General features: G+C 43.9%; 1 pseudogene across 1 annotated transcript; it reads right to left on the bottom strand.

Moving 5' to 3' along the window:
* Window positions 1-6823: 6823 nt before the first annotated feature.
* Window positions 6824-8086, bottom strand: LOC309548158 (annotated as a pseudogene). The gene has a single exon. The product of its transcript is annotated as an uncharacterized misc_RNA (transcript).
* Window positions 8087-8505: the final 419 nt, after the last annotated feature.

The raw sequence follows: 8505 nt of genomic DNA, 5'->3' as shown, positions 1-8505 counted from the left end.
ACACTTTGTATGGCTAAATTCGCAACGCACCCGCAGCAAACACGCACAGGGACCCTTTTTGGCAGCCGCATCAGGATCGGATCGCACAGCGGTTCACACTTGTGCGATCCGATCCTGTGCGAACTGCAAGATCGCACTGCGATATGCAATCAAACTGGGGGTGTCGTTAAGATTACATTGACACCCCCAGCGTATCGCATATGGCAGTGTGAACTGCCGGGGGTGCGTGTGCGATGCGGGAACAGGCTGCGGATTCGCAGCCTTCCCGCATCGCATAAGTGTGAACCGGACCTAACTGTTTTTATTAATTTACTTTTTATTAGAATTTTAATAGAATATACACAAATATTTACAAACTCCCAACATTTAATAAAAAATATTTACATTGGCCGCAGTGAAAAGTTTCAATTGAATCTGTGGCCAGGCATGGACATTCATGCATTAACATATTCTTCTAAATGTGTTTCAAAACAAGTTATCACTGACCTCTATAGCTGCAGGAACATTGGAGCAATTCAAATTCACAGCAGAAACACTAAATTGGTTTTCTCTCAGCAGCTCAGCTCACTGTGCTTCCTACATCCCGACAACCTGATCTGTTTTTAAATATTATATATTAGAAGGCTGGACGGTTAGTGAGTCACTGCTGGAAGGGAGTGCAGGGTGAGCAGAGCTGCTGAGAAAATGACTTGGAGAACTTTAGTGCTTCCTCTGTGAATTTTGAGGGTGAATTGCTCCCTAGAGGCTGCAGATACAGAGGTAAGTGTGGGTTTATTGTACAGCTTGTACAGCTTGTAGCTCATGTACTGCTCGTCAAGGTTATGTAAATGTTTGAAGTTCATAGTCAAGCCACAGGTTCACTAAAAGGACCGCCCTATAACAGATTTTCTGCTACGGGGCAGCCATTCTGTGCAGAATTGCGTAAAATACATGAACCTGCACTACCGGGTAGGGGGTACACCTCTGCTGCTGCAATTAGTCACTCAGAAGCCGATCAGCTGATTGTCGAGGAGAGAGGTTGGATGGAGCTCTGCATATGTAATCAAGGCAGAGCTCCATCCTGAAAGCGGGGATGTGATGGATTTTTATTCTCTGCAAAGCAAGGAATTAAATCCATCACATCCCTTAGGAAAAGCACTACACAAAGCACACATAAACACTGGCTAGGCACACATTTAACCCTTTGATCGCCCTAGATGTTTAACTCCTTCACAGCCAGTGCCATTAGTACAGTGACAGTGCATATTTTTAGCACTAATCACATTATTAGTGTCACTGATTCCCACAAAGTGTAAAAACTGTCAGTTAGTGTCAGAATGTCTGCCGCAGTATCACAGTCCCGCTATAGATTGCCACCATTACTAGTTTAAAAAATAAATAAATAAAAATTCCAGTGTGTATCCCAGAGTTTGTGGATGCTCTACATTTTGTGCAAACCAATCAATATACGCTTGTTGGGATTTTGTTACTATAAAATGGAGAATACATATTGGCCTAAATATATAAAGAAATCCGATTTTTAATTTTTTTGGGATATGTTTTATAGCAGAAAGCAAAAAATATTGTTGTTTTTTTTTTCAATTTTTTCTTTTTGTTTATAGCGCAAAAAAACAAAACAAAACGCAGTGATAATCAAATACCACTAACAGAAAGCTTTATTTGTGGGGAAAAATGAAATAAACTTTATTTGGGTACAGCATTGCATGACTGCGCAGGGGGGGGTAAATCTTCGGGAGGTCAAGTGATTAAGGATACACTGAACTCTGAAAAGGTGACTGTATGGTTGACTTTTTATAATCCTACATATAACACTATATCAGACATAACACCTATTCTAGTATTCAAGTGAACAATGTCTACAATATTGTAGTAGATATAGCCAATTTGGTGATGTGCCCTAGGGAGTGAGGAAGGGAAAGCTTGTTCTCTCTATGCGGGTGTTTGGAAAAGATCACGTTAAGAACAAGTAATTCTCTTCTTTTTCTTGCAATTGTTAAAATTAGGAAATATAACAAATTAAAACTGAGCTATTACAGTGTCATCAGTTCCATGGACAGACTATATTATGTCGATTACCCGCATTTCTTTTTTGACAGTATTCTATTAAAATTAGTTTAAACCTTTCTTGGATCATTACCTACGCAAAATATATGACAATTATGATTCAATGTTAATCAATAGGCCCATATAATTGCTTTATCTAGTATTGTTCAGCCAATCAAGGCAGTAGTGCTCATTTCAGTCACAGAGTTCCAGTTCAATCATTTTATTTAGACAAGATCACAGAACAATTAATGCTTATAGGCTACCAGTTTTGAATAAGACATTGATTAACTTATAACAGTGAATAGATCCTTGTTTGATTTTTACATTTCCTGTGGGTTGTTATGTGCAATGAATTCCCTTAACTTCTGGTTAATCTTTCACATGGAGGCTGCCATCCAAACAATGCAAAGTGTTGGAGGCACACATCTGCTTTAGATTCATACATTCTGCTGATGACATCCATTTATCTGACAAGAATATATGGAGCCAGCTGTGAAAATCATCTGCAGGGCCTAGTGGAGGCCACGTTGACCATCACTGTCATTTCATGTATGCCGTCTTACTGCAAACTCAGCATCTCCTAGCCTGTGTGTGGGAATGTTATGACACTACTATTTCAACTATCAGTCTTATCAGTATGTTAAAAAACTATGGTAAGTGAATAAGAACAATATGTTTGTGGATTTTGTAATGAGTTTAATTATGTAATTTATGTAAATACACACATACAATTATGCTACATTTTGTATTAATCATAATGAGAATTATACAGAACAATAAGTCTAATGCAGGGTGAGCATGACATATAATGCAGGAATATCACTCTATAGTATTTATGTGTATACATAAAACCTAGTGTAATTGAATCACTACACCAATTGTTTTTTTTTTTTTTTCTACACAAATCAGTGTCTAAAGTTGGCCATATATTATACAATGTTTTGTTCAATCTCCTTTAGATTTACCTTCAGTTATGTAGTGCAAGGGCCTGCCTTTTGCATACAAAGTTAAAGTGTTTTCTTCATATTATATGGTCTTGCTAAATCTAAAGGAAACTTTTACCTTTTGTATCCTTCCTAGATTATAAGCTCCAACGAGCAGGGCCCTCTGCTTCCTCCTGTATTGAATTATATTGTAACTGTACTGTCTGCCCTCTAAAGTGCTGTGCAAACTGTTGGCGCTATATAAATCCTGTATAATAGTAATAACTTGTATTAAAAAATTGTATTAATGTATGTCTAGCCTCACTCTTGTGACTCTAAGGGCCAGTTCACATCACATGCAGTCCAGTGTGGTTTTTTTCTGCATCAAAAAAGTAGGTTTATATGGTTTTCAATGGCATAGATCAAAGCAGTGGGATCAGTTCCAGTGCATTCTAGTTCCAGAAAAAGAAGTAGAACATGCTGCATTTTTCTTGCACTGGACTGTACTGGAGAGCAGTAAAACACATCAAAAATGCACCTCATTGCGCCAAAAATGCATCAAAAATGCATCAGAAACACTCGTACAGAAAATGGAAAATTGTTACCAATACTTACCGTAATTTTCCTTTCCTGGCCAGTCCTCACGTCAGCACACCTGGGTTTGCTCCTCGTGCGAACCCTCAGGACCACCCTTATCCTAGCTTATAAGAGAGGGCCCTCCCATTCCCTCTTGTTCTGTATTTAGCGGTGAAAGGCCACTTAGGGAGGGTTCCAAGGTTGTGCTGACGTGAGGACTGGCCAGGAAAGGAAAATTACGGTAAGTATTGGTAACAATTTTCAATTTTCCTGGCCAGTCCCACGTCAGCACACCTGGGATTTACCTAGCTATGTAGGGCGGGATAATGACATAAAAGAACAGTCCGTTTTAATGCTCTATGAATAGACTTTATTTCGTCTGTAAAGGTGCCATCACTACTGCCGTTCCAAATCTTGTTGTATTGGTTGACATCGCGTCCAAGTTATAGTGTCTGGCGAAGGTCCCGCTGGAGCTCCAGCTGGCTGTCTTGCATATTTCCTCCACCGACACTTTGGCGAGTGCTGCCCATGAGGTCGCCACACCTCTAGTTGAGTGCGCACGTAATATTTGTGGAGGAGCTAGGCCCTGTTGCTTGTATGCCAGGTTAATTGTCCTGGTAATCCAAGTCGATATGAGTCTTGCTGATGCAGCTTCCCCTCTTCTAGGACCTGCTGGCAGAATAAATAGGCCATCTGACTTTCGTATTTGCTGGGTGCGTTGTAGTCATGTCGCAAATAAGCTGACCATATCTAGTGGCCTTAGGTCTAGCTCATTTGTCTGTTCTGGTGGTTGTGTGAAACTTGGTAGGATCGATTCCCAATTTAAGTGGAACTCTGAGACTACCTTAGATATTAAGGCTGATGATGGCCGCAGGATAACTTTGTCTGCCAGAACAAGACAAAATGGCTGTCTGCAAGAAAAGGCTGCTAGTTCGGAAACCCTTCTGGCTGATGTGATAGCTGTAAGGAAGGCTAACTTTGATGTTAAGAACCACAAGGGGCATGTCTCAGTGGGGACGAACGGAGGTTGGAGCAGGGCTTTTAGCACTATGCCCAAGTCCCAAGTTGGGAAGAGGTTCTTTCTCGGAGGCCGTATTCTCATTGTCGCTTTGAGGAATTGTCTTATCAGGGGTTCTTCCGCCCACCTGTGACCTGTGAATGCTGATAATGCAGACACTTGTACTTTGATTGTATTGTAGGCCAAGCCCACTTCTAGGGCTGTTTGCAAGAAGCTTAGTACATTCTTGATCTCTGGCATGGACGGGGAAAAGCCCTGTTCTGTAGCAAAGGTTACAAATTTCTCCCACACTCTTGTATATGTAGAATTTGTAGATGCCTTCCTTGCCCTCAATAATGTGGTGATTACTTCCTCTGAGAGTCCCTGCGACCGCAATCTGGCCGATTTAAGAGCCAAGCCGCTAGTTGCAGCCTCCCTGGATTCTGATGTGTCCACTGTCCCTGTTTCAATAGGTCTTTCTTCAGGGGCAGAGCTATTGGCGGGGCTGCCGCCATCTGTAATAGCAATGGAAACCAGGGTCTTCGAGGCCAGAAGGGTAGTATGAGGATGGCATGTGTCCCCTCTTTTGCGATTTTCAATAATGTCTTCAAAATGAGTGGAAACAGAGGGAAGATGTATACTAGTGGGAACGTCCATGGAATTGAGAATGCATCTTGTGCTATCGCTTTGTGGTTCTTGAACCTTTTTACAAATTTTGGCAGCTGTGCATTCTCTGATGTTGCCATTAGATCCACGGAGGGTGTTCCCCATTCGGAGAAAATTGGTTCCAGGTAGCATCTGTTGACCGCCCACTCGCTGCTGGTGGGGAAATTCTGACTCAGCTGATCTGCAAGGATGTTCTGTCTGCCTGGAATGTAGATCGCTGTCAGGGCCTCCAGGCGTGTCTCAGCCCAGACAAAAATCCTGGTTGTCAATTGCAGTAAAGAGAGGCTTCTGGTTCCTCCTTGTCGGGCTATGTAGGAGACTGCCGTTTGATTGTCCAACCTTAGTTGGACTTGGGCTCCTTGAATCAAGTCTTCGAAAGCACGCAGGGCTAGGAAGGCTGCTTGCAACTCCAGGAGATTGGAGTGTCTTGTCTCGATTGTTTGCCATCTGCCCTGAATCTGCCTGCCGAGGCAGTGGGCCCCCCAGCCCCGGAGACTGGCATCCGAAGTTATTGTTATCCACTCCCCTGGGCTGAGGGGCATGCCTCACGACAGGCTGTCCGGTGAACTCCACCACACTAGGTTCTGGCGGATTCGAGTTGGCAACCTGATCCTCTGATCTAAGGATGCGCCATCCCACTGACAAAGGAATGACGTCTGAAAAGCTCTTGCATGGAATCTTGCCCAAGGTAATGCGGGGGGTCGCTGCTGTAAACATTCCTAGAAGTGTCATGCAGTCTCTTGCGGATAGTGCAGTAGCACTCATTATGCTGTCGATACAAGCCATCAGTTCGGCCACCTTGCGATTGGGTAAGAAGATCCGTCCCTTTTGTGTATCGAATATTAGGCCCAGGTACTCCATTCTTCGAGATGGTATTAATTGACTCTTTTGAGCTTTCACCAGCCAACCAAAATTGGTGAGAATCTGTAATACTTGATCGCAATGTCGCGTTAATTCTGTAATTGATTGGGCTACCACCAGAATGTCGTCCAAGTAATGGTAGATCCTTATCCTTTTTAGACGAATGTTTGCAATGGTGGCTAACAGAACCTTGGAGAAGACTCTGGGAGTCGTGCTGATTCCGAAAGGCAAGCATCTGAATTGATAATGGTCTTCTCCCAAAGTGAACCTCAGATACCTCTGGTGGTGTTTGTTGATTGGAATGTGCAGATATGCATCTACGAGATCGATTGATATCATCCAATCGTCTGGCTGTATCACTGATATAATCGTATATATGGACTCCATTCTGAATCCCTGAGGTTCGATAAATAGGTTTAGCGATCTCAGGTCCAGGACTGGCCTGAGGTCTCCCGATGCCTTGGGAACCAAGAAAATTGGGGAATAAACGCCTCTTCCCTGCTGTTGTGGCGGTACTGGTATGATTGCCTGTTTCTGACACAATTCTTCTACGTATCCTATTAAAAATTCTTGCTTTCTTCGGTCCTGTGGCCATCTTGTCTGGACAAATATGTTCGGTGGTTTTTGCCGAAAGACTATCTTGTAGCCCGTCTTTATCGTACTTTGGACCCATTGGTCCTTGACTTCGTCCGTCCATACACTCCAAAAGGCTGTCAGCCTGGCCCCCACCTGGAGGGGTCGGACGGATGCACCGTCAAAAAGACTTCTCGGCCTTCTTTGCCGTTTGCGTTGCTCGTGACTTTACACCCCTCAAAAAGGAGCTCTGCGTTCCTCTCTATTGGCCCCTTGCATATTCTTGACCAGGCCTATATGATCTTACCTCACGCGCTCTTCTGAAATCGGTCTGTCCTGGACGGAAGGATGGTTGTCTCTTCTTTGCTCTCTGTGGTAAGAGTCCCGTCTTACCTCCCGTTACACGCTTAATTGCTTCCTCTAAGGTCTTTCCAAAAAGTATCTTACCGTTAAACGGAATATTGCAAAGTGCCTGTTTTGATGCACTGTCAGCCACCCAGTGCCGCAGCCAGAGGGCTCTCTTTGCTGTCCCCGAGTGCACCATAAGCCTCCCTAACAGCTTTACGAGGTCTATGGAGGCCTCCGCCAGGAAGGCTGCTGTCAGATTTAATTCTTCCAAAGCTGTTACAATCCTGGCTCTCTCTACTCCTGAGTTAAGTGCGGTCTCCACGTTCGTGACCCATACCTTAACGGCTCTGGAGATGGAGGCCAATGCTATGCTCGGGCGGCAGGCCATACCAGCAACCGAGTAGATCTTTTTAAGATCAGCATCCGCCCGTCGATCCATTGGGTCCCTGAAGGTTGCGGAGTCTTCTAAAGGAAGAGACATCTGCCTTGCCAAACGCTGTAGGGCTGCGTCTACCCCCGGCGGAGATTCCCAAAACTCGGCATCCACGGTCTTAAAAGGGTATAACTTAGAAAAACGATTCTGGGTGTTCGTTTTCTTCTCTGGTTTCCTCCATTCTTCTTCCAACAATTCTCGTATTTCTGTCATGAAAGGAAAAGCCGTTCCCTGCTTCTTCAGGGTCGGGAAATATCTCCTTACTTTTTCTGGTGGCTGGAAGTCTTGCTCCCATTCTATGGCTTCCTTTACCGCTGTGACACATGGTTCTATGAACTGAAAATCTAACATATGTTCCTCTAGATCCTCTGATTCCAAAGAGGTTCCTGAAGAAATTTCCAGCACTGGCGGTGACCCCTTTCTGTACTCTGGGTTACTCCCTGTTTTAGGCCTGCTTCTAGGCGTACTTGTACTAGCCACCAGGTGTATGCTATCTGCCACGTCTTTGTGGATATATTCTTTATTCTTGTTTGCCTCTGCTTCCTTGTCTGTGGCCACATCTTTAATGCACTCGGCACACAGGAGTTTTCCGGGAGCGGAAGGAGCCGTACAGGCCACACATAAGCCCTCTGCGGGTCGACCTTTGGACCTACTTGGCTCCATGTCTGGAGACTTACTAGCGTGCGACCTGCTCGGAGATTGAGACGCCTGGCTAGAGCGTGGTTCAGGTGGAGGTGAACCAGATCGTTGGCGGGTCTTTTCCTTATGCGAATGCTTCTTTTTAGGGCTCTTGCTCCTAAAAAACAAACACCCTTTAAATATGGTGTATGCACTCTTTTCACCGTCTAGTCCCTCGTAGCCCCCTCCTACCTTTCCGACGATCTTCGTGCCCTCTGTGGCTGTGGCGAGCTCATGCTAAAAAAGAGGAACGTAAGATAAGCCTATTTCCTCCGTGTCCCCTCACCCTAACTTTCTCTAACTTAATAACATATAGATGAAATATGTTAAATACATAGAGATAAGAAAAATAAAAAGACACTTTTTTCTAGCTCCATCTCTTTTTTTTTTTTTTTCATAAAAAG

Source organism: Pelophylax lessonae (genome assembly GCF_965119305.1).
Source record: "Pelophylax lessonae genome assembly, chromosome: 2".
NCBI classification, from domain to species: Eukaryota; Metazoa; Chordata; class Amphibia; order Anura; family Ranidae; genus Pelophylax; species Pelophylax lessonae.
This window is presented reverse-complemented; position numbering and strand designations above follow the sequence as displayed.